Source organism: Tuber melanosporum (assembly GCF_000151645.1).
Source record: "Tuber melanosporum whole genome shotgun sequence assembly, scaffold_78, strain Mel28".
Lineage (NCBI taxonomy): Eukaryota > Fungi > Ascomycota > Pezizomycetes > Pezizales > Tuberaceae > Tuber > Tuber melanosporum.
The window spans coordinates 167,531-173,750 of record NW_003299126.1 but is presented as its reverse complement, the minus strand read 5'-3'; positions in this window follow the sequence as shown (position 1 = coordinate 173,750).

Sequence of the window (6,220 nt, the reverse complement as noted above, 5' to 3'; positions counted from 1 at the left end):
GCGGGCACATTCATATCACCTTGTAACATAACTGGGCTAATGAAACTTCCGAAGGGTGTTTTGAAAATGTTGTAGCGTTCGCTTTCTGGATCTAACCTTGTTTGGAAGTAGGCATCACTTAGGTCAATCTTACTTCGGAATCTAGCCCGTCCAACTGCATTTAGAATCTGGGTTTGGTTTGGGATAGCGGAGCTGTCCATAACTGTGTTTTCGTTCCGTAGCTTAAGGTCAACCAAGGGGCAGATTCTTTTGCCATCTGCTTTGGGTTGAACAAACATAGGACCGGCACCTGGGGCTTCTGCCCAGTAGATGACTCCTCTTCTTTGTTGTTGGTTGATCCAATCACACAGTAGACCTTTGTATGCGTCAGGAATTGAGTAGGTGGATTGGTTCTTGAGATTAGAGGAGTCTCAGAGGCGAATGTGGTGGTTCACCTCTCTCATAGGCGGTAGTTCTTCGGGTATTTGATCAGGGAAAATATCAGAGTAATCATCCAATAGTCGTTGCGCAGTTGCTTCACAGACTGCTGCACGGTACTCTCTGCTTGTTGGCTTGCATGAGACTCTGACCTTCTGCTCTGGGAAATCGATAGTTGATTCCCCACACCTGATTATAGCTTTGTGGCGGTTCAGGAATGGCATACCTATTAGGGCATGGTATTTGGCTAAATTTCCAACCAGCATTTCCTGGGGGGGTAGGACTGCAGAACCAAGTCGAATAGTCGCACTACAGGTTTTATGGCTTGTGGATCATGATCCCTTTACTGCCATATTGACTGGTATGGGTTGGTTAAGGTCTCGAGTTGGGAGTCCATGGACAGAGACAAAGGCATTACTGATCATATCTCTTCCGATTGCGCCAGTGTCAAACAGGACTCGCGCCTTTTTACCATTGATCAGAATAGTACCTTCCAGAGTGGTGTGTGCTTTGAATGTAGCCGGGGGTCGAACGCTGTTGCATTCCACATTAATATATCCGATATAGATTTCTTCATATTCGCTGGATTGGGTATTATCGCTTTCAACATTGTTGGCTGATGCCTCTTGCTTAATTGCCTTTCCTTTCCCTTTCTTCGTAGGACAGTTCTTTGCCCTGTATCCTGTTTTTCCACATTCAAAACACTCTCCTTTCTGCCGTCTTGATTCTTTGGAGTATTTTGTTTTCTTCTTGAAAACCCGTGGGGTATCGTCTTCAGAGTTGCTGGAGCCTTTGTACCATGGCTGGCTATTCCTACTAGAGGATGTCTGTGTTTTGTAGGCCTTGGTTTCATGGAGAATGGCGTCCTTTCGTTCTGCTCTTGCAATTATTACTGCAATATCATCGCCGTCTTCCTCGAGTGGTTCTACTTCTCGCCGGAGGGTAGGGTGCATAGTGTCGTAGAATTGTCACTTCAGGATATATTTGGAGATACTTCCTCTCTCCATTCAGTCCTTATACATCATCAGGTCCGTAGCCACATCAGTGATTCGCTTGACATGCGTTCCGTTAACTTGCTGGAGCTGGTTGAATTTATTGTATAGGAGGTCGTTGGTTATAGAGGATTGGAATCGTCCTTTCAGGTAATCGAGAACTGTAGTTCCTCTTAATCTTACATTCCCACCGTATTCCTTATAGCATTGGTGGTATGCGTCGGTTGCTTTTCCTTCGTAAAATGATCTAATGATAAGTCCGGTTGTAGGGTCTTCCACATCTTTTCCTTGTAAGAGTAGGAAGTGTGAGAGTTCCGTCGCCCATCGGTCAAAAGCTTCAGGTTTGAGGTCTTTTCCTTCTCCTGTGAACTTTGTTGGAAGGTGGAGTTTAAATTTATGGGGTTCAAATGCTGCAGGTACCTCCTCTTCTTCAGGCCTAGCCCGAGATTTTCCTCCTCCAGAAGGCCCTCCTCCTGTGCTAGCCATATCTGATTCGCTACTGGTTTCGGGGTCGATTGGAGGATCAAAGGAAGGTTTCTTTGCTGGAGTAGAAGGGAATTCTCCTGGAGGTTGTGTATCTTCCGTGTTTGCAGGATCGCCCGGCTCTTTAGCAGAGTGCCGGGGTTGTTCTTTTCTTGTAAGGTCTTGCCGTGGGATTTGCTTCCCACTCCTGGTCGTCAAAGACTCTATCTTGGGTATGAGATAAAGCCGAATGTGCCGTGATTCTGCCACTTCTCTCCACTAGCATTCTGAGGTGGATATCGATAGGTTGATCAGGCCTAAATCCAGGGACAGATTCTTAACCACTTGCTGAGGTTAAAAAAATGTAACGTGTTCGCAAGGTGCTAGTCACGTTATCGGTAAAGGATACGATAGTAGGCAGGTGGCCTGCTCATCCGGAGAGGAGGCGAGAGCTGAGAATTAAAGGAGGCTTCAAGGGTGTACTGAGAAACAAAGAAGTAACCGTTCAACCAAGTATATTGAAATACTGTCTGTCGAAGTCTTCCTTTTCTATCATAGAAACAAGCGGTCTTTCAATACATAAATCTGTTCATGTCTAGCATGAACAAAACTAATCAAAATTATTAATTGATACTCTTTGGTAAAACTCCTTAAGTATCAAAACGATACTTAAAACAAAACATAAAACAAAACCAAGTATCAAACGATACTTAAAACAAACCAAGTATCAAAGTGATACTTAAAACAAAACATAAAACAAAACCAAGTATCAAACGATACTTAAAACAAACCAAGTATCAAAGCGATACTTAAAACAAAACATAAAACAAAACCAAGTATCAAAGCGATACTTAAAACAAAACATAAAACAAAACCAATAACCGAGTACCCGTACCGGTTACACCACCTGCCAACTATCATATCTTTTACCAATAACATAATTAGTACCTTGCGAACACATTACACAAAGCATATCGGTTGATACCTTTGATTAGTTTCGTTCATGCTAGACATAAACAGATTTGTGTATTTAAAAACCACCTAATTCCACGATGGAAAAGGCAGACTTTGACAGACTGTATTTCAATATACTTGGTTGAATGGTTACTTCTTTATTCCTCAATACACCTTCGAAATCTCCTTTAATTCTTGGCTCTCACCTCCTCTCTGGAAGAGCAGGCTACCTGCCAACTATTATACTATTTACCGATAACGTGACCAGCACCTTGCAAACACGTTACATATTCGAAGAACTTCACAAAAACAAAATAGTTTTGCTGTGCCTCAACTCAAACATGCTCAATTTGTCTGCTATACTTAATGCCGAGTACTGGATGGCAGGCTAAAAATGAAAAATGCATGTTGTATCTGATAGATTGAGCCTTTTCAGAGTCCCGTTTACTGCGTAGATGTCACAAATGTGGCTTAGCATAGAAAAGGTTTTCACAAGACTCATTATTATGAGTCATAGGTATATTATTGCTTTGCGTATATGACATATTTAGGTCATATGACTTGTTATATTATGATTTGTTATATTTCGTACGTGACTCAATTATGAGTCATGGGACATGTGCCTGGTGAGTTTGCCTTGTAAGTATGCCTTGCGCATATGACTTATATTTCGCACATGACCTCATTACGAGGTCATAGATTTTATACATGTGACCACTTAGGATCATATGACTTATTTATTATGTTATGATTGGTTTATGAGTTTTTATACATAACCTTACTATGAGGTCTTGGGTTTTGAGCATGTGACCACTTTGGTCATATGGCTAGTTTGTTATGATTTGGTTTTGCATATGTGACCACTTTGGGTTACATGACTTGGGGCAGGAAGAATACTATATAAGGAGGCCGGTACAGCTGTGGACGATACATTCTTCACACTTTGTTCTAAGTACTTTTCCTACTTATTACTTTGATGAATATAAAACACCTTTACGCTCTTTATCATTATCACCATCTTTATTGCTACTACGATAAGAATATTCTTCAAGAAGGAGAGTTAGAAAAAGCTTATGATAGACATTCCAGATAGAAGATAAAGGTCTTGTACTATCGGTAATGTAGGCAGAGGCCTTGTGCTATCCTAAGTCGAGAAGAAGAAAGAAGAAGAGAGGTATCATTCCTTATCGCCAATAACTAACCATCCAAAGGGGGATCGTTACAGTAGATATATTGCCATTTCTTTCACTAATGCTATCCATGGTGGAAAGCAGTAGTCCTGCATTTCAAGACACCTGCTGTTGGATTAACTATCATTATCTTGATATCTATTATGTACATTAAGTTTATACCAATTAACTAGGGCTTGCTCCTCTCCCAAAGTCAGGTATTGTTTCTGTTTATCATACTCACTTGTTGGGATCGGGCCATGATCACGATGCCAAAGAGTTGACTTAGGAACTTCATAATAGTGGGCTAATTTATCGAAGGTAGGAATACAGTGGCTGTCTTTCTGAGTACGATTCAACTGGATCAGTGTACGTTCAATACATTGTTCGCTTGTGAAATTCTTCTCACTAAAAGACATTTGAAAGGCTTTATGGATAGTAAAGAATATCGATTGACTTCAATTGTCTTTTGGTTGCTAGATTCTACAAGTATTTGGGCTGATTTCTACATGACAACAGATATCCTGATTGGGTTGTTGCACTAACCAAGTTAATAAAAAAACAAGTTTATGGGTGCTGATCAAGCACCAGCTGTTTCGCGTCACCGTGTGTTTCCACTCGCCGTGGGGTACGTTACCGTACTGTACACAAACGTTCACTTTGGAATAGTGAGCTTAGATTAGAAGCACAACAACCCAGTACCAACTATTCTACCAATTTTTTTCTAATAAAGATATATATTTATATAAGTAGGTATTGGGATATAATACAAGTGCCAGTGTGTTTCTCATATATTATTCTGTCTTCTTTTTCTTTTTCTTTTTTGAGTGACCTTTTTTTTCAAATTGATTTTACTGATGCCCAGGCACACTTCTTGGAGATTGAAAACCGCTATTATACTCGCACAGTACCGTATTGTGGCAACTCGCGATTATTGCGGTTGACACCTGCAACCCTCGTTTTGCGATTTTATCAAAGCCTAAAAAACTCTAGAAACTCAGACGCACCCTCAATAAATCCTTCATTCGAGGTGGGAACTAGAAGCGTCCTAAGTCGACTTTAACCTCCAGTATCGCATCCCATCATGCACGGGAACCTGACGGCAGGTTTACATGATAATTCGATAATATATTATAAAAGAAACAAAGTAGAAACCTGTGATACCTGGGCTATAATAATGGGTTTTTTTAAAAAATAAAATAAAATAAAGAGATACCGTGCAAGAGGCATTAGATAAAGGGGGAGGGAAGACTGAACAGTGACAAAATATTACAAGTATCATAGCAAGAGTAAGGACACTTCAAACAAGAGAACAATAAATGCAGAAATGAATATGTAAATCGCCTCGTCGATGCAACAGCATTACCCCCCCAGGACAAAAACTCTACTTCACTTTACCGATTGCTCCCTCCCTCGCAAACCCCGACATGCTACGAAACAATAATCACAGACACGACACAGCACAATCGGTAGGCACGTAGGACGCTATAACAGTACAGTACTGTACGTGCGAGGCATAAACTCATATCTGCATCACTCGAACTATGGAGGTGAGGAAAGATAAAGAAAGCAGAGTGAATGTTTGAAAAGGAAGAGAGAAACGCCTGCAATGGGGCGGAAAGAATGTGGGCGAGTAGTGAAGCAGGAAACTCCCAATTTCCGAAGAAAACAGATGGAAGAAAGGGAAAGAATACGAGGAGGGAAAGAAGCAGAATGCGACACCGTCCAATGCAAAACAATGTTGTGGGTGAGAACTAGAAAAACACGTAATGGGAATGAGAATGAGCTCAGGTTGATATCAGGTAAGGGAAGGAAGGAACCTAATTGCGATGGCAATCGCTTTTAAAAAAGAGAATGGGAAAAATGGCACGAGTCAATGATTAACAGGAAAGCAAAAAGAAATGGATATATAGACAATTAAAGGGGAAGAGTAGTAATAGACAAGACGAAAAAAGAAACAAAAGCATGAGCGTACTGTATGACTTTTCAATATCGGGTTTTTGCGAAAAAGAACCCGCTTCTGTGGCCTGCAAAACACGCACACGAGCACAAACGCCGAAGAGTAAAAAGTAAAGTAGTCCCCCCAATTCCGAGCCTTTCTATAATATAATGCCCCCCAGGGAGAACCCAAACCGACCGACCGACCAACCCGACCAACCAGCGAGCGAGCGGACCGAGTAACGAAGCAACGAGGGAAAAGCCCAACTTACCCAATACCGAAAAGAA